At 35.8% G+C, this 21,044-nt stretch overlaps 1 protein-coding gene across 3 annotated transcripts in view; it reads left to right on the forward strand.

Annotated features, from left to right (window-relative positions):
• CC1H2orf88 (chromosome C1 C2orf88 homolog) overlaps positions 1–21,044 on the forward strand; it is a 57,047-nt gene that overhangs the window by 1,435 nt on the left and 34,568 nt on the right. The window contains exons 2-3 of one of the 3 annotated variants that reach the window (XM_042949461.1): positions 11,687–11,802; positions 17,405–17,628. The exons of 1 other annotated variant lie outside the window; for it this stretch is intronic. The gene's annotated coding sequence lies outside the window, so the exon portion shown is untranslated. The remainder of the gene's footprint in view (positions 1–11,686; positions 11,803–17,404; positions 17,629–21,044) is intronic. One more of the 3 variants, XM_042949460.1, reaches the window with a different exon arrangement.

Raw genomic sequence — 21,044 nt, forward strand, 5'->3', positions numbered from 1 at the left:
ATGAAGCTTGTAGTCTCATGAGACAACAGTTAAGAGTCTGTTTTGGTTTGTCTCTCTTTTTTGTTTGTTTGTTGTTTTGTTTCCTAAAGTCCACATAGGAGTGAAATCATATGATATTTGTCTTTCTCTGACTAATTTACTTCACTTAGCATTATACTCCATAGCTCCATCCACGTTGTTGCAAATGGCAAGAATTCATTTTTTTTATGGCTGAGTAATATTTCATTGTATATATAGACCACTTCTTCTTTATCCATTCGCCTGTTGGTGGACACTTGGATTGCTTTCATATTTTGGCTTTTGTAAATAATGCTGCCATAAACAGGAAGGTGCATGTATCTTTCCAAGTTAGTGTTTTCGTATTCTTTGGGTAAATACCCAGTAGTGGAATTACTGGATCATATGGTAGTTCTATTTTTAACATTTGAGGAAACTCTTTAATGTTTCCTACAGGGGCCGCCCTAGTTTACCAGTCTGCATTCCCTTCACAGAGTGTTTCCTCTTCTCCACATCCTCGCCAACACTTTTTTTCTTCAGGTTTTTATTTTAGCCATTCTGACAGGTATGAGGTGGTATCTTATTGTTGTTTTGATTTGCATTTCCCTGATGATTAGTGATGTTGAGCATCTTTTCATGTGTTGGCCAACCTTATGTCTTCTTTAGAGAATTGTCTGTTCATGTCTTCTGCTGCGCATTTTTAATTGGAGTGTGTGTGTGTGTGTGTGTGTGTGTGTTAAGTTCTATAAGTTCTTTATATATTTTGGATACTAACCCTTTATCAGATATGTCATTTGCAAATACCTTCTCCCATATAATGGGTTGTCTTTTAGTTTCATTGATTGTTTCCTTCACTGTGAAGAAGCTTTTTGTTTTGATGTAGTCCTAATAGTTTATGTTTTCTTTTGTTTCCCTTGCATCAGGAGACCTATCTAGAAAAAAATGTTGCTGTTGCCAATGTCAGAAAAATTACTGTCTGTGTTCTCTTCTAGGATTTTTATGGTTTCAGGTCTCACATTTAGGTCTTTAATCCACTTTAAGTTTATTTGTATATAGTGTAAGAAAATGGCCCAGTTTCATTCTTTTGTATATAGCTGTTTAGTTTTCCCAGAACCATTTATTTAAGAGACTGTCTTTTACCTCTTGTGTATTCTTACCTCCTTAATCTAAGATTATTTGACCATATAAATATGGGTTTTTTCTGGGCTGTCTATTCTGTCCTGTTGATCTAGGTGTCTATTTTTGTGCTGGTACCATACTGTTGTGATTACCACAGCTTTGTAGTATAACTTAAAATCTGGGATTGTGATTCCTCCAGTTTGGGTTTTTTTTTTCTTTCCAAGATTGCTTTGGTTATTGGGGGTCTTTTGTGGTTCCATACAAATTTTAGAATTGTTTGTTCTAGTTCTATGAAAAATTCTGTTGGTATTTTGATAGGGATTACATTAAATCTGTAGATTGCTTTGGGTAGTATGGATATTTTAACAGTATTTGTTCTCCCAGTCCATGAGTATGAAATGTCTTGCCATTTGTTTGTGTCATCTCTATCCTCTTTCATCAGTGTTTTATAGTTTTCAGAGTACAGGTCTTTCATCTCTTTGGTTAAGCTTATTCTTAGGTATTTTATTATTTGGGTGCAAATGTAAATGGGATTGTTTGCCCAATTTCTCTTGCTGCTGCTTCATTATTAGTGTATAGAAATGCAGTGGATTTCTGTACATCAGTTTTGTGTCCTGCAATCTTACTGAATTCAATGATGAGTTCTAGTAGTTTTTTGGTGGGGTCTTTAGGGTTTTCCACATATAGTATCATGTCACCTTCAAATAATAAAAATTTTACTTTTTCTGTACCAATTTAGATGCCTTTTATTCCTTTCTCTTGTCTGATTGTTGTGGCTAGGATTCTCAGTTCTATGTTGAATAAAAGTGGTAAGAGTAGACATCTGGCCTCAGGGAGAGTTTTCAGTTTTTCACCATTGAGTATGATGTAAGCTGTGGGTTTTTCATATATGGCCTTTATTATGTTGAGGTATGTTCCCTCTAAAGTGACTTTGTTGAGGGTTTTTATCATGAATGGATGTTGTCCTTTGCCAAATGCTTTTTTCTCCATCTATTGAAATAATCATATGGTTTTCATCCTTTCTTTTGTTTATGTGCTATATCACATTGATTGATTTGTGAATATTGAACCACCTTTGCATCCCAGGAATAAATTCCACTTGATCGTGGTGAAAGACTTCTTTAATGTATTGTTGGATTTGGTTTGCTAATATTTTGGTGAGGATTTTTGCATCTATGTTCATCAGAAATATTGGTCTGTAATTCTCTTTTTTTGTAGTGTCTTTATTTGGTTTTGGTGTCAGGGTAATGCTGACCTCATATAATGAATTTGGAAGCTTTCTTTCCTCTTCTATTTTTTGGAATAGTTTAAGAAAACTAGGTATTAACTCTTTATTTTTATTTAAATGTTTTTAGTAGGCTCCACAGCCAACATGGGGCTTGAACTGACAACCCTGAAATCATGGTATACCAACTGAAATAGCCGGGTGCACCCCTAACTCTTCTTTAAATATTTGGGTGTATTCACCTGTGAAGCTCTCTGGTCCTGGACTTTTGTTTGTTGAGAGTTTTATGATTACTGATTCAATTTAATTGCTGGTAATCAGTCTGTTCAAATTTTCTACTTCTTCCTGATTCAGTTTTGGGAGGTTATATGTTTCTAGAAATTTATCCATTTCTTCTCAGTTGTCCAATATGTTGGCATATAATTTTTAATAATATTCTTTTATAATCCTTTGTATTTCTGTGGCATCCATTGTTATTTCTCCTCTTTCATCTCTGATTTTGTTCATTTGAGTTTTTTCTCTCTCTTTCTATTTTTTTGATTCATCTGATTAAAGGTTTATCAATTTATTGACTTATACAAACCAGCGCCTGGTGTTATTGATCTCTTGCATTGTTTTTTTTAAGATTTTATGTCATTTGTTTTTGCTCTAATCTTTATGATTTCGTTCCTTCTACTGGTTTGAGTTTTGTTTGTTTTTCTTTTTCTAGCTCCTTTAGGTGTAAAGTTAAGTTGTTCATTTGAGATCTTTCTTGCTTCTTGAGGTAGGCCTGTGTTGCTATGAACTTCACTTTTAGAACAAATTTTGCTGCATCCCAAAGATTTTGGATTTTTGTGTTTTCATTTTCATTTGCCTCCATGTATATTTTGATTCCTTGGTTGACCCATTCATTGTTTAGTAGCATATTATTTAAACTCCATGTATTTGTGCTCTCTCCAGATTCTTTTTTATGGTTGATTTCTAGATTCATAGCATTGTGTTCAGAAAAGATGCATGGTATGACTTTCATCTTTTTGACTTTATTGAGACTTATTTTTGGCCTCATATGTGATCTATTGTGGAGAATGTTACATATGAGCTTGAAAAGAATGTGTATTCTGTTTTAGGATGGAATGTTCTGGATATATCTGTTAGATCCCTCTGGTCCAATGTGTCATTCAAAGCCTGTTTCCTTGTTGATTTTCTGTTTAGCTGATCTATCAATTGATGTAAGTGGGGTGTTAAAGTTGCATACTTGTATTGTGTTACTACTATTGATTATTTATGCTTGTTATTAACTACTTTATGTTTTTGGGTTCTTTCATGTTGGGTGCATAAATATTTGCAATTGTTATATATTCTTTTTTTTAATGTTTATTTGTTTTTGAGAGAAAGAGAGAGAGAGACAGAGACAGAATGTGAGTAGGCAAGGGGCAGAGAGAGAGTGAGATAGAATTTGAAACATGCTCCAGGCTCCAAGCTGTCAGCACAGAGTCTGACATGCAGCTTGAACCCATGGACCGTGAGATCATGATCTGAGCCGAAGCTGGACGCTTAACTGACTGAACCTCCCAGGTGCCCCTATATTCTTTTTTTTAAGTTTATTTGTTTTTTAAGTTCATTTATTTGGGGGGGGCAAAGAGAGAGGGAGAGAGAGAATCCCAAGTAGGCTCTACACCATCAGTGTAGAGCCCAATGTGGGGCTTGATTTCATGAACCATGAGATCATGAATTGAGCTGAAGCCGAGTCAGACACTTAAGGGATCGAGCCACCCAGGTGCCCTGTTATATATTCTTGTTGGATTGTTCCCTTTATAATTATGTAGTGTCCTTCTTTGTCTCTTGTTACAGTCTTTGTTTTAAAGTCTATTTTGTCCAATATAAGTATTGCTACCCCAGCTTTCTTTTCACATCCATTTGTATGAAAAACGCTTCACCATCCCTTGGCTTTCAATCTGCTTGTATCTTAGGTCTGAAATGAGTCTCTTGTAGGCAGCATATGGATGGGTCTTGCCCTTTTATCCTTCTGTGCCCTTATATCTTTTGACTGGAGTATTTAGTCTATTTACATTCAAAGTAATCATTGACAGGTGTGTGCTTACTGCCATTTTGTTTCATATTTTGTGGTTGTTTTTGTAGTTCTTCTCTTTTCCTTTCTTCTCTTGCTCTCTCCTCTCACAGTTGGCTTTCTGTAGTGATATACTTGATATACTTTCTGTAGTGATATACTTTCTCTTTACTTTTTGCATATCTATGACTGGTTTTTGATTTGTGGTTACCATTTGGTTTGTTTATAACATCTTATGCATATGGAAATCTGTATTAAGTTGATGGTCACTTTAAGTTTGAACCCATTCTTTACTCCTCTACTCTCCATGTTTTAGGTATATAGTGTCCTACGTTACAAACTTATTTTGTGATTTCCTTGACTGATTTTTATAGATATACTTATTTTTTACTTCTTTAGTGCTTCCTACTTTTTTTACTCCTACTTATGGTCTTTCTTTTCTACTCAAAGAGTCCTCTTTAACATATCCTGTAGGGCCGGTTTAGTGATCATGAATTCCTTTAACTTTTGTTTGTCTGGGAAACTCTTTATCTCTCCTTCTATTCTGAATGAAGGCCTTGCTGGATAGAGTATTCTTGGCTGCAGGGTTTTTTTCCTTTTAGCACTTTGTATATATCATGCCACTCCCTTCTGGCTTGCAAAATTTCTGCTGAAAAAATCCACTGGTAGCCTTATGAAGTTTCTCTTGTATGCAACTGTTTTCTTTTTCTTGTTGTTTTTAAAATTCTCTTTTAATCACTACTTTTTGCCATTTTAATTACCATGTGTCTTGGTGTGGACCCCTTTGGGTTGATTTTGTTGGGGCCTCTCTGTGCCTCCTGGATCTGGATTTCTGTCTTCTTTCCCATATTCAGGAAGTTTCCAGCTATTATTTCTTCAAATAAATGTTCTGCCCCCTTCTCTCTCCTTCTTCTGGAATCCCTATCGTGTGAATGTTATTACGCCTGATGGCCTATTATCATTTCTAGTCTATTTCATTTCATTTCAAGTCTATTTTCATTTTTTTTTTTTGCTCTTACCTGTTCAGCTTGATTATTTTCCATTAGTCTGTCCTCCAGTTTGCTGATCCATTCTTCTGCTCTCTATCTATTGTATTTTTTATTTGATTTATTGAGTTCTTCATCTCTGAGTGATTCTTTTTTATGTTTTCTATCCCTTTGTTAAGGGTCTCACTGAGGTTTTTCACCCTTTTCTCAAATCTGGGAATATCTTTATGACCACTCTGAGGTTAGTAAACAAATTACCCTCCTATATACCCTAGGCATTTTTTAAACTGCTGCTTCTATGCTGTGTCTCTGAGGGGCTGTTTGTTGTGCTGTCTCTTTAAGGGAGGGAACTGAGTTTTCTCTGACCTTTCTGGCTCTCCCAAAGCCAAGTGGTTGATTTTTAAAGTTCTAGGTTTTAAGTCTCGCTGATTATAAGAACTCATGAAATCTGGCCCCTCTGGTGTTCAAAGCCAAATGTTGTGGGGATTCGTCTTTCCCATGTGGGTACACCAGGGTGAGAATCTGTTTCTCTCCCCTCTCTGTGCTATTGGCTCCTTCCCTCCTGCAGACACTCCTGTAGGTCTCTTTAGCTCTGGATCACATCTCTGCCCTTCCTACCTTCTTCAATGCAGCCTCTTCCCTATACTTAGCTGTGAAGAGTTTGTTCTGCCAGCCTTCAGGGTGTTTTCTGGTTTATTTACACTAATGTGAATGCTATCTAGTTGTATCCATGGGACAAGGCAAACTTAGGGTCCTCCTACTGTACCATCTTCCTCAGAAGTCTACATTTATAATCGCAAATGCATAGTAATTTAAATTACTTTAGCATGTTTTAATATCTGGTAAGGATAGTAGCCTTATTGTTCTTTATCAGAATTTTCTGGGCTATTTTTCTTGGTTCATGTGTTTTTTTTTCATGAGAACTTTAAAATTGGTTTATCTAGTTCCAGAAAATCACCTGTATTTTTATTATAATTGTTCCTTGGTAATTTATAAATGTAACATACTGCCTTGTGATATTGAATCTTCCTATCAAAGAACACAGTATGTCTTTGCATTTGTTCAGATTAACTTTTATATCCTTTGTATTAGAACAATTCTCCTTTAGTTCTGCATATTTCTTAGTAGGTCTTGATTATTTTGAATTTTATTGTTATTGAAATGGGATTTACTTGTCTATTATTTTTAAGTCAAATTTGTATGTATTTATATTAATTCTGTATGTTACTCAATTTCTCTTTATTAATAAATTTATATTCTGCTTGATGCCAGCAGACTAGGTCTGAGGACCATCCAAGAGGGTCCTTGGCTTCACACAGGAAGGAAATCAAATGTGAGCCAGCTGGAGGTGAAAGCAGAGTTTACTGAAGATATAGAGAGAGTAGATATGAGACAGAGTGAGTGTCTGAGAGACTCAGAAAGGAAAGGAGGGAGTCTCATCTTTGGGATCAGGGTTTGTTTGGTTTTTGTTTTGGTTTTTTTTGTGGGTTTTTTTGGCTTTTTTGTTTTTTTGTTTTTGTTTTTGTTTTTTGTTTTGGTTTGTTTTTTTTTGAGGATGGAGTTCTCATGTATGCGTACATGTACAAGCATTCAGGAACCAGTTAGAACAAAGAGCCCAGGTGTCATTCCTTGGAGTCAGGGGGTCTTGGCGTTGAGATGCCTAGCACTGATAGTCTGGAATGTGCATTTGATAGCTCCCTCTAGTCATTCTCATCTGGTCCTTCTTTAGATGTTATTTATCCTAGAGAACCATTAACTCCTTGTCCCTTACAAGGAGGATATATGCTCTTTACAAGACATGTGTAAGGTGGGGTGGGGGTGCAGGTCCTAGCAAAAACAGAAGCAGGAAAAAGGAGCAAAAGGCAGATTTTTATGGAGTCCTTTAGTTTCCCTGTCTCGTTGTTACCTTGCTGAATTGTTTGTCATCATTTTCATTTGCTATCTCTTGGATTTTCCAGGTGTACAATCATACTATCTACAAATATGTAGTTTTTATTTTTCCAACTGTTACACCTTTAATTATCTGTGGTATTGAAGTTATTGGACAATCAATTAGACAATATGAAGTAGTAGTGGTGATTGTGGACATCTTTGTCTATTTCCTGACTTTGTGAGAAACATCTCCAGTGTTTCTCCATTAGGAAATATGCTAGCCTTAGGGCTGATATAAAATATGTATAAGCATATAAAGAAGTTTTCATCAACTCTTATTTTGAGCTCTTTTTAAAGAATCTAGAGTAGATTTGATTTTTATCAAATACCTTTTCAACAGCTATGTACATGAACAGAATTTTTCTCCATGTATACTTTAATATGTTATAACACATTAATATATTTTGTACTGTTGAGCCATTCTTGTGCAAGTGGTGGGGAGGAAACCCATTTGATTATGATCCATTATTCTCTTAATGTTTGTTAATAATTTATTATCTTTTTCAATTGATATTCAACAGTAAAATTGATCATCTTTTTTTGCAATTTATCAGGTTTTAGTATCAAAGTCATAATTTATAAAATAATCTGGAAGTTTTCATTTTTCTAATATCTGGGACAGTTCAAGTAGCATTAGAATTACCTATCTCTAAAGATTCCTTTGTGAGACAAGACAATGGTACTTTTTAGGGGTGGAATACACATTTGCAACATACAAAAGCAACAATTAGTTTGCAACCACTTCTTTAGGCTTTTCCTCAATTCTAACACACAATTTTAGTATTAGTGTTTAACCTTGGTATTCTTAACTATACTTATGCTACTACAACCTAATTCATCTATTTCAATGGAAATTGAGCTCTGAAGAATTTCCAAATCTGGGGTTTTAGTTGATTACATTTTTCTGAAACATTATCCATCTTATCCAGGTTTATTTACTTTCTAGAGTTGTATGCAGTAACTTCTTAATCCTCTTTGTTTCTGTGATTATTTCCATCTCTTCATATCTTTTTTTTTTAACCGTTTGATCTATTTTGGATTGGAAAGTATATTAAAGTGTTCTATTTTTAGTGCGTTTCTGTTTCTCCTTGTATATTCTATAGCTTTTACTTCATGAGAGTTATTGCTAAGTTATTTGGTACATAGATATTCATATCATATCTTCCTTGTCAATTCTTCCCTTTAGCATTGAGGTCTTTTAAAATTGCTTTTTGATTTGGATTATATATTCATATATATCAAAACCATGGTCCATACTTTCTTTTTGTTCGTATTTGCTCATCCTTTTTAAAAAATGTTTTTATTTATTTATTTTGAGGGGGATAGAGAGAGGATCCCAAGCAGGCTCCATTCTGTCAGTGCAGAACCCCACGTGGTGCTTGATCTCATGAACCATGAGATCATGACCTGAGCCAAAATCAAGAGTCAAATCCTTAACCAACTGAACTACCTGGGCACCCCTCATCCTTTTATTTTTATCTTTACTGAATTGCATTGCCTTAGGAGTATATTTTGTTTAGGGCTGAGTTTTGCTTTACAATAGCAGTAGGACTTGTATCATGCACACAAACCTCAAAAGTCACATTTCCTTATGTTCCACTGGCCAAAGCAAGTTATACAGTTGAGTCTGGATTTAAGGGGTGGAGAAATAAACTCCACTCTCAGGGAGAAGTTGTAAAATACTGTGGCGATTTGAGCAGAGACAGTCCACTCCAGGCAACAAGATAGACTGCCCATGTGGGAGCTAATGAGGAATGGAGAAGAGATATATACCTGCAGGCAGATCTCCCACCTGAGACCCTTTTTCCAAGGCTTATTTAAGAATCCATACAAGTATTATAAGAGAAAGCCAGCATTTGAACATGTTCACAGTTCATTGATGGACACTCAGTGTTAGTCACAGAAGCAGAGACTCACAACACTGTAATTTGCCCCAGTCCAGGAAAGAGACATTTTTCTTTCTTCTCTCTACAAATACAGAACAGCTAGAAAGAGGCTGAGGCAGTTTCTGGGAGCCAGAGCCTTGTCTGTCCTTCTCACTCCAAGCTGATAGAGCCATAGTTTTAACCTAAGTTAAGGGAGGATGGGAGAAAAACTAAACAATCCAAATTATGTATTTCTGATAACTGGAAATGACTGAATGACTGTAGAATCAGGCCAAGATCATTGAAGGAGACTCTCCACAACAGAAAAGAGAAATTTAACAGAGCACAGAGAAGAGATTGAGGAAAAGAAACAAGAAGGAGAGATGGAAAACGAAGGAGAAAATGTGGCATAACTAATAAAGCAAGGTCCTCAAGGAAATCGAAAGGGTTGGCTGGAGTTAATATAGCCTGGTCTTCAATAGGAAGAAACAAATTTCATCCTCCAAGAATGGAGGAAAAGCTGTTAAGAATGGGTATGAATACAGGTGATTATGCATACAGGAGTCTGGAAAGCTGATAACCTCAATTCTTTTAATGAAGTAGGAAGTGAGGATGTCTGATGAGAATAAGGACAGCTTGAACAGTGAGGAAAATTTATAATGTTCATTGAAATACTGGGGTAAGAATTGACCTAAGGTGGTAAACAAAAGTAAATTACCTTTTTTCTCTGTTAGCAACAAGTTATAAAAGAGAAAAAAAACCCAAAAGGCCATCTAAAAAAAAATAAAATGTTATATAAAGGCATCAAGGGGTGCCTGGGTGGCTCAGTCAGTTGAGCATCCAACTTTGGCTCAGGTCATGATCTCGCTGTCTGTGAGTTCGACCCCGTGTAGGGCTCTGTGCTGACAGCTCGGAGCCTGGAGCCTGCTTCGGATTCTGTGTCTCCCTCTCTCTCTGCCCCTTCCCCGCTCATGCTCTGTCTCTCTCTCTCTGTTTAAAAATAAACATTTAAAAAATTTTTTTAATTAAAAAAAGACATCAAACAATATGTCTTTAGATAGAAAGATACAATATGAAAAAACCATGAATTCTCCCCAAATTAAGGAAATGTAATATAATTGTAATTTAAATTTGACTAATATTTGGGAGGAATTGGCTAAAGTGATCTTAAAGTTTATGTGAGATAATACATGAATATAAGACTCGTGAGGAATGATTAGCCTTACAAGATTAAAACATATCACAACCTCCTTATATTGGCTTCGGTTTGGGCTTAGTAAGAGACAAGTCAGAGGACAGAATAGAGAGAGCTCAGAAATAGATTCCAGTACATGTGGGTATTTGATATGTAACAAAAATGGTATTTCAGTTAAAAGGGATAAGATGGGTTATTTTTAAAATGGTGCTGACCTAACAGTGTATTCATCTGGAAAAGAGTATTTCAAGAAGTTCCAGGTTGATTAAAGAAAAGAAGGAAAAAATAATAGGTTTCATATGCAAGAAATATTCCTCAAGTTGTTGATTAACCGAGATAGGACTTAGAAGCTATGAAAGAAAATACACACATAATTTAAAAATTTAATCCATTTAAAAAGGATTAAACATCAACCAAAAGGAAGTGAACGTTGTGCTTCAACATAAACTTAACTTTAAAAAAAGAAGCAATGGGGGTTCCTGGGTGGCTCAGTTGGTTGAGCATCTGACTCTTGATTTCGGCTCAGGTCATAATCCCAGGATCATGGGCTCAAGCCCTGAATTGGGCTCTGTGCTGAGTGGGGAGCCTACTTAAGATTCTCTTTTTATCCCTTGGTCCCTTTCCCCCACTTGTGCTCTCTCTCTCTCTAAAATAAATAAATAAATCAGGGTGCTTGGGTGTATCAGTTGGTTGAGCATTGGACTCTTGATTTGGGCTCAGTTCGTGATCCCAGCATTGTGGGATAGAGCCCCAAGAGCCTCATGTTGGGCTCCATGCTGAGCGTGAAGCCTTCTTAATATTCTCTCTCTCCCTCTGCCTCTCCCCTTCTTGTGCTCTCTCTCTCTTTAAAAATAATTAATTAATTAATTTAAAAAAGAAAGAAAAACCAAATAAATTTCAATAATAATAATAATAATAATAATAAAATTAAAAAGGAAATCATAACTTAGGGAAATGACCTGAAATACATGATAGAGGTTTAAGCTATATAAAAAGTGCTTACAAATGTATAAAAACACAAATAGCCAAAAAGAAAAAATGGGCAAATGAGACTGGGAGAAAGCAAATCCAAGAGGTCACTAAACATGAACTCATGCCCAGCTTTGCTAGGAGTTAGGGAAATGCAAATAAAATAACATCAATATGTTACTGCATAGCCATTAGATGAGCAAAAGTGAAAAGGGGAAGTACCTCTTGCTGAAGACATTCAGGGAAAGGGTACTTTCTTGTATGTGGAAATGGTAACTGTTTCAGCCTTTTTAAAAAGAAATATGACTTAGCCATTGAAATTAATAATATATTTATCTCTCCCACTCTTAGGATCCTGTCCCATGGAAATAAAATCACTGCTAGATGAGATCTACATACAATTATGTGTGTTGTAGCACTGTTTGTAATAGTCAAAGACTGAAAACAAAGTAAATGCCCCTCAGTTGGTGAGTGACTAAGTAATGATGGCACCCCCACATCATGTAGTATTATGCAGCCATTAAAAGAGGTAAATAAGGTTCTTAAGAAGCATGTGCCCTGAGCTAGGAACTCATTTGGTCCTTACAACAACTTAGTAGGTGGTGGTAATTTTATATGTAAGAAAACTAAATCACAATTTTTTAAGTTACCCAAGGCCTCACACATCTGTATTCAAAATTACTATATTTTTTCCTTATGCCAAGATCACCTCCAACATTAAACAGTTACTTGGAGAAATTTTCATAACACTGTGTAGTACAAAAATATTAACATAGAGAAGCATATATAATGAGGTATTATTATTATAAAAACAAATGACCACCTAAATTTTGTTCACATACACATACACATGCACACACACATACCACACAGCATGCTATATATCTAGAATATATTTGTATACTAGAAAAAGTAAGAACCGCTACACATGAGGTTGTTAACCTTATTTCTTATGGAAGAAGCATATTTACTATTCATAGTAAAAAAATTATGTAAGCTGTAATCCCAAGAGCTATTTATGAAAGAATGACTTTCTGAGGGGAAGAGTGGATTCTACATGAGTTTTACGTTCACTTTGTTTTTTTTATTTTTTAATTGTATATATTTTTTATTTATTTATTTATTTATTTATTTATTTATTTATTTTCTCAATATATGAAATTTATTGTCAAATTGGTTTCCATACAACACCCAGTGCTCATCCCAAAAGGTGCCCTCCTCAATACCCATCACCCACCCTCCCCTCCCTCCCACCCCCCATCAACCCTCAGTTTAATTGTATATATTTTTTAATTAGAATGCCTGATTGAGGGAAGAGAAAGCTATATTCATTGGGGGGGGAAAAATCTAAGTTAATGGGGATATAATAATAATGCATCTATAAAGCCACCTGAAGATTATTTCCACACATCTCTAGAACTTAAAAAGTTAATGCTAACAAGAGAAAGTATAGTGATAGTATACAAGACTTAATGTGTAAGACTCTAAATATCAGGTCATGAAAGAACAGTTTTTTAGCAGAAGTTAAATTTACTCTACGTTTTAGAATGTAAGCAGACCCTTCAAATAAGCAGTTTCATTTTAAAAATTGGGTGCCATGCTATTTTTTACACTAATTAATTTGAAGCAACTTAAACACTGTTTCACTTATTGGACAGAAACCAGTAAGAAATTATTTTTATAATTCTATATAAATACTTATATATTTTAGATGAGTTCTATTATACACAAACTATAATCACATTACTTTTAACATTATTGATAAAATTATAAATTCTTGAGGTGATCCACAGTCTCATATTATCACTAAGAAGTTTATCTTTTTGATTCTATTCAACATGGACAAGATCACCTCCAACATTAAGCAGTCACCAGGTGGAAAGAAAGGGTGAACGCAGGCCCTGAAGTTCCCGCTGAACAAGGGAAAGTGACATAAGAGGCTTACATAAAAAAGAGATGAAGTGTAGCAGAGAGTATGAACACAGGGCAAAGGCCTTAAGAAGCAGGGAAATGCTCACATTGGGAGACAGGAGTGGGCCGGAGAATTTTATTCATTTTGCAGGAGAAAGCTTATCCTCAGGGGAGGGCCAGGATTCCCATTGGGCCTGGAGGAGAGGTTTCTAGGACAAGATGAGGATATAAGAGCTTGAGGAAAATGGGATTAAGATTCTCAGGGCTGCTGTGAAAGGGGCTGAGGTAAAGCATAACGGTGGGATTTCACCAGAGCTGAGAAACAAAGGTGTAAGGAAACTAGAGAAGGGAGCTGGTCCGAGTTGTGATGAAGCACTTGGCTTCCTCCCTGCACATGATAGGCCTCCACCCAGTTTGGTACAAATTCTACTGGTGCTGTAGCTGCCTAAGAGTCCCATGTGGTCTGACCTGTCTTGGGGTCTTGTGTACAAGGGCCTTTGACAGTAATGGAGCCGAAGGGCAAGAACTCCTAGCGGGTCATGCAAGTTCTAGATGAGTCTGTTGTGCTGAATTGTTGTATTCTCACTTCTATACAAATCACTATCAGTGGCATTTTTGTGAGTATAAAATATTCACTCTTTGATCAATATCTGGAGATTTTAGATGCTTTTCATCAAATTCGGGATGTGCCCTATTCCGCTTTGGGAAGTGGTGCTGCTAGAGTGGCACAGTTCTGTCATATTTGGCTGGGAGTGGGACTCATTTCTTTGAGGATCCTTTGTTTTGTGAAGTGTGGTGTTCCAAGTTCTCTTTCCCTGAGGCCCTAGGCTGATGACTGCTTTGTAACCACATTCCTCTAGCCAACATGAAGTAAAGTAATAGAGCTTGCCAATAACATTCAATTATCTCAGACTGAGAGATCACTTTCAGAAAAAAAGCTGAATTCAGTGACTCACAAAACCAGACTCTTGGCATATATGGAAGGACAAAATGTCAAGGAAGTCAGTGAAGAAAAATGCAAAAAGGTTCAAGTTGTAGTAATCCATTCTAAAAAGCCATTGTTGGCCCCCTGAACTTCTGTTCTTCAACTTCTGAAACCACTGCCTTTATCTGAAAACATTAAGCCGCTATGAACTAGAATTTGCCAATGCCAAACTGGAAATCGTTTATGGGTTTTGAATTTCATTGCAAATAAAACTTTATTAAACACTTCCTTTTAATATTCCAATTTAAAGTTGAGAGTTGACACCGTTCTTTAGATCCAGGCAGCTACACTGGCAGTTCATTTTTGGGTTTCTTTTTGTTCATTTTTGAAGATGTAATTATGAACTTTTTGAGGACAATCATGGAATATTTGATCTTCTCATGGATCTGGTTTTGATGCGACTTTCAATCTCAGGTTACTTTGATCTTTTTGGTTTGTTTCTTAACTTGCTTTGCAAACATCTACATATTCAAAGGCCTCAGAGTAGGTTAAGCTAATGGTCATTTATGAACTGCCTTTAGATATTGTTCCATTATCATCATGCTCTATTCCTATCCAACTTTTCCCACTTGCCTTGATGGCACTAGAAGAAGGGCTTTAAGTCATGGTCATAGGCATAGATGTTCATGTTACTCCTGGAGGATCCCCCACCTCAAAATGCCAAGCTCAAAGTATTGGGTTCTTGGTCTTTTTTTTACAATTCTTATGAAAATTGCATAGCTTACCATAGCTTATGCTGAAAGAACATACTTTGAAATTTGTTTTCTCCAGTGATATTTACAAGGTATGATTAAATAAAACTTGTGTGTTGACTTATGGAATGGGAAACAAATTAGAATTTTAGGGCATACTTCTTTCCCATTTAATGCAAGTATGACTAGACTTTTGTGTTTGAGCCACACTGACGAGGCAAAGTGACAAGAAGGCAAATGTTTTATGTAATTTTTAGCTCTCTTTCTTCATCTGGGATTTTTAAAAAGAGAAATAGGCTTTGAAAAATTAAAGATATTAAATAATAACCACAAAAGGACTGTAGCATGAGGAATGTCTGATTCCAAGTTAGGTAAAGTGTATAAATTCCATGAACAGCTTTTAATTCTTAATAAACAGTGAAATCTTCAAATGATGCCACACATCCATTTGCAGTTATGTAAAAATCTAGTCATACTTGCTTCAAATCAGAAAGAAATGTATTATATTCCAGATTGTTTCCCTAAATGAAACTGTGGTTTCATTCAACTAAATTCTATAAATTTATAGCCAATAGTTATAGAAAAATTCAATACTATTTCATGTGAAGTCAAAGTCATATGATTGAACTGTGTATGAATAAGAACCACTACATAAAGTATGAGTATGTAAATATTTACTGTAAAATATATAAAATATTGAAAGGAAATATATTTAAAAAACAGTAAGAAGTTTTATCTTTGAATAACATACTGATTTTTTATTATGTTTAATCTTTTATGTTATTTTTTTAATGTTTATTTATTTTTAAGAGGCGGGGAGGGGCAGAGAGAGAGGGAGACAGAGGCTTGTGCTGACAGCACCGAGCCCGATGTGGGGCTCAAACTCACAAACCATGAGATCGTGACCTGAGCCGAAGTCAGATGTTTAACTGACTGAGCCACCCAGGCACCCCCCTTTTTTTTTTTTAAGTAAGCTCTATGACCAGCGTGGGGCTAGAATTCACAGCACTGAGGTCAAGCATCCCATGCTCTACAGACTGAGTCAACCAGGCACCTCTATTCTGTTTAATCTTGAAAAAACTAATGGTTAGAATTAATTTAGCTCTGGTCAGTCACTAATAGTCTTCAATGAAACCTAATAAAATACTGATATATGAACAATGCTAAAATGTAACTTGATAGTTGGTCTTGATTCATAGATAAGCAAATAGTTTTTTCTAAGAGACCTGAAATTTTTTGAAGCTTCCCAATTATTTAGGGATAAAACCAGGGCTTTAACTCAAGTCTCTTGATTACTAGATTTATAATTAAATTAAACATTTTCTCAAAAATAATACATGATGAAAAAGTGAATGCAAATATGAGAGGGAAAACTATTTAATCAATCGTCAGTGGTTTTCTGAGTTCCCAACCCATCTTCTGTTTTTAAAGGGTAATTTTCTGATGCTGTTTTTTATAGTTGGAGGTAATTCTAAAATAGGCCACGTATTCTGCTTTTCTCATTTTTGCTTAAGTTGTGGAGGGAACAGCTACATATCCAGAGTCGTCTGTCAGTCTTGTCAGCTATGCAGGACTGAGCCAGCTGTAGAGAAGAAACTCAATTTTAGCTGCTGTTGAAAAGAAGTTTCCACTAATTTCAGTACCAGTGCCAGTGCTTGAAGGAAGACTTTACACACAAAAAAAATCCTTGCCTCCAGAAATTATCAGTAACGCTTTCTATTAACTTGTCACCGTGCTTGCCTTTATCAGCCCTGCATGGATGGCCCAATATGATTGAACCCAGAATGCAGTTTGTACCAGTCTTTAAAAGGCATTTCTTTACTCTATCCAAATGGCATACCTACTAATTTAATGGACATTCCATCTAAAATTATACTAGATTTTTTTTTTCATAACACATCTGGGCTTCCTAGGCCTATAATCTAAACAAGTAGCAAGTGTTCTGCAGGCATAATCATTCATTTTTTACTTTTGCCATGTCCTTTTAATAGAGAGATCTGTCAGACTCACTATATGACAGAATATTAGTGTTTTGTTTGGGGGGTTTTATTTTATTTATTTTTTTACCTTTCATCAACCTTTGATTCCTGGAACAGGAATCAGTTATGAGATAAAATGTAACAGTTCAATACAGACAGTCCCCCCACAGCTTTACAGATGGTTATGCAGAAGCAGAGCTGAGCAGTGGAAGTATTCTCTTGTTGCAGAAGAAAATATTTGCCAGTGCATTGAAATAGGAATAGGTTCTGGATTTACTCTTGGATAAACAGGTTACTTTTTGTTTGTTTGTTCAGCTGCCAAAAAGAAAAGACCTATAATCAGATGATAGGAGTTTATTATTCAGAACCAGGAGTGACCTTAGAAGACTATTAGTTGTACTCTCTAATCACAGCCAGAAAGAAAGAAGATGGTATCAGTTCAACTATTCCAAACCAAGGGCTTTAGTTTCGGTAGACATCTTACCAATATTACTCTCCTCAGCCACTCTAGGCAATGAAGTAGTTGGGACAAAAATGGAGTGAAAATCTTGGGAAGGAAATAAGCCCTAAATGCGGAACATTTACATGGAAGAGAAACTTGTCATTAAAACTCCATGAAAAGAAGCTTTGGAAAAGACCAAAGAATTGCGAATAGAGCTACAAAGGCAACATCTGAGAGAAACAAGTTTTACTACAATCTCTACTACTACATTTATGACTACTGAGGTAAGGTGGTAAGGCTTTATGCCTTTTGTTTTCTTCATCAGTAAAATTGGAAGAATAATGAGCCATTGTGTGAACAACTGAGACTTTAGACTCAGGCGTGGGTTCAAATTCAAGTTCTAGCTTCCATTTCCTCATATTTAAAACAGAAATCATACATAGCGCAAAGTGTTATTGTGAGGATTAAATGAGATAGCGTGTGGAAGGCCATTGTGGCTCCCAGCACATAGTGGGTGCTCAGTAAATAGTAATTATCATTGTTACCTCTAAGTTATAGTAGCTCCCTATTTCCTCAAGCAACGTTATCAGTTAAGTGAAATATCACAAGCCATAAAATATCCCCATGTGGATAGACTGTTGCTTATATTGAATCAGCTAGAATTCTTCCTTGCATACCAATTAATACATGTGGTAGTAGACTTGCTTGTTTTAAGGAAAAAATCTTTAAAAGATGACAAACTGCTTCCTTAGCAACAAATATAGCAGGGCTCTCTCTGCCCTTGTACAGGGCACACACAGTAAGACATCAAGATGATGCCTTAGTGTTGGAATGGATGCAGTCCAAAGGCCAGCTCACATGTCTTTATATTGTAAAATAACTCCTAAGTTATAGAATCTTAGCTTTGGAGAAATTTCCTTAGAAGATATAGAATTTTACTATTCCTTTTAAAAATCTTCATGCTATGTTCCAGATAGATTACCTAACTTCTGGTTTAAGAGGAAGCCCACAAACCATTCTGTCCTGTTGTAAACTTTAACCAATAGAAAGTCCTTTCTTTCTTTTTTTTAATATGAAATTTATTGTCAAATTGGTTTCCATATAACACCCAGTGCTCATCCCAACAGGTGCCCTCAATGCCCATCACCCACCCTCCCCTTCTTCCCCCCCGCCATCAACCCTTAGTTTATTCTCAGTTTTTAAGAGTCTCTTATGGTTTGGCTCTCTCCCTCTCTAACTTTTGTTTTTTTCCATCCCCTCCCCCATGGTCTTCTGTTAGGTTTCTCAGGATCCACATATGAGTGAAAACATATGGTATCTGTCTTTCTCTGTATGGCTTATTTCACTTAGCATGACACTCTCCAGTTCCATCCACGTTGCTACAAAGGGCCATATTTCATTCTTTCTCATTGCCACGTAGTGCTCCATTGTGTATATAAACCACAATTTCTTTATCCATTCGTCAGTTGGTGGACATTTAGGCTCTTTCCATAATTTGGCTATTGTTGAGAGTGCTGCTATAAACATTGGGGTACAAGTGCCCCTATGCATCAGCACTCCTGTATCCCTTGGGTAAATTCCTAGCAGTGCTATTTAGAAAGTCCTTTCTTAATTAAATCCAGATCTGCCTCCCATGATTTTTTCCTGGTGGTTCTTCCCACGAGAGCAATGTAGATTAATCCCCTCACCCATGTGAATACCCCTCAGATATCTATTCTAATACCCCTAAATTCTTGAATAAACATCTTAATGTTTAATAATTTTTATATTAAAGCTAAATATTTGCTAAATATACTTTGAAAATGGGAATAATAAAATTTTTTATCCAGAATTTTTATCCAGAATCTCCACATTTCCAGGAGGGAAGCTGAACTATTTTGATCAAACTGGAACATTATTTTTAACAACCATGGTATTCAGACAATGGATAATGAGTCATAATGGAAAGGCACATATGCCCTAAGTAAAAAACATATAATACAATATGATGTCTGAAATAATAAATTTTGGAACAATGATTGTAGTATTTACCTGGTTTTAAATGTCTTATACCCACATTGTAATCAAATGAAGTTGGCCCCATCTCAGTGCCAGAAATGGTTGTCCAAATAAACATGGTTAAAGACTTAAAGAAGCTCAGACCCATGGATCTAAGTAGTAATGTTTTCCTCTGTTTAAAGTGAGATGAAATCATAGTAAGCACCACAGCAGAGTAAGAATGTTCAATTCAGCAAACATTTAATATCTTCCATATGCCAGGCACCAGAAATAAGTACATAAAATACATAAAGTACACAGTTCCTGTCCTCAAGATGTTTACAATACAGGGAGAGGACAAATATAGGTCACCATTAAAGACAGCAAAATAATCTTTAAAAATAAGATGCTAATTTATTTCCAGACATTTCTACCTCTTGGGGGGGGGGGGAGTATTAAATTTACTTATACAAGAGAAATAGAGCACTGATGGTGATTTAAAATAAAGACTCCAAAATATATTTAATTTAGTGTAAAGATCTTCAGACAGATCTTCCATAGGTACAAGGAGACTTATTTACTGACAAATATACATTAATAAGCTTAAAGACTGTTAACCTTAAAAATAAAACTGCCAGTTATTTTAATCAGCAAAAATGGATTTATTCAGAAATAGCAGACAATTGAAGTCGGGCACAGGCAAGCTACAGCAAAACCATAGGCAAGTCCAGAGAACAAAAGAGAGGACCGCACTTATATGGAAGAAAGAGAGGAGTTGGGAAGGCTGTTACAAACAAAAAGTCCATGAAAACTAGGAGTTCCAAGCATAGTAGCTTTTCATTGGTTGAGTAGTGACAGTCTCTCATTGGCTGGGCTACTGCCGGTGAAGGAGGAAAGCCTTTCTTCTTCCTGCTGCTGGGGTAGTATAGTATTCAAGGTCCCTCTCCTCCTATGGAGTCTGCAATTGACAACAGTGGTAGGGCACGAGAGCTCCCCCTGCTGGTCTCCTAACTCCATTGTAAATGAAGTTTTCCTTTTATTCACAATACTAAAACTGAGAATGCAGAACTTTAAGGAAATATGAAACAAGAGAGAAGAAATAGGCCTATGGCACAGTTGACAACTTGTCTAATTGTTAATGAACAGAATTGGATTATATAATACAAGGTCGGGAAATATTGTTCCTTAATACTCTATCTAATGCTCTGTGCTAGTTAAACTCTTATTTGAAATTTTTCCCTAGTTTGCGTTGGCAGACATTTAATTGCATCTGGAGAACAATAATGGGTCTAGTGAAGCCTGACAAACATGAGTAAAGGAAATTCTGTGAGAAAAAGTTAAACATTTTTTCCTCAGGAAAAGAGAAGTTCTGAGGGGTGATTGGATTCTTGCCTTTCCTATAAGGAAGATAATGTAAATCACTTCTCATTTCAGTGACATAATGAATAAGACTAGAATAGCCTAAAATGAAGCTTTGAAAATTTACTTTGGGCATAAGAACTTTTAAACATATTCAGATATATATTAAAATATTAAAATGGGAAATTCTCCCAGTGGGTTTATATTGGCACTTGTTTAGCTGGTCAAGTAATCTGATAATTTGCTCTTTGATTCTGAGAAAATGTTGACCAAGCATAGGTCTTTCACAACAGTGTAATTAAGGTTTATAACAAGCTTTTGAAGCCTGCTATGGCATAGGAAAAACTAGGAGTATTACATGGGG

The sequence above is a fragment of the Panthera leo genome, chromosome C1 (assembly GCF_018350215.1).
Source record: "Panthera leo isolate Ple1 chromosome C1, P.leo_Ple1_pat1.1, whole genome shotgun sequence".
Lineage (NCBI taxonomy): Eukaryota > Metazoa > Chordata > Mammalia > Carnivora > Felidae > Panthera > Panthera leo.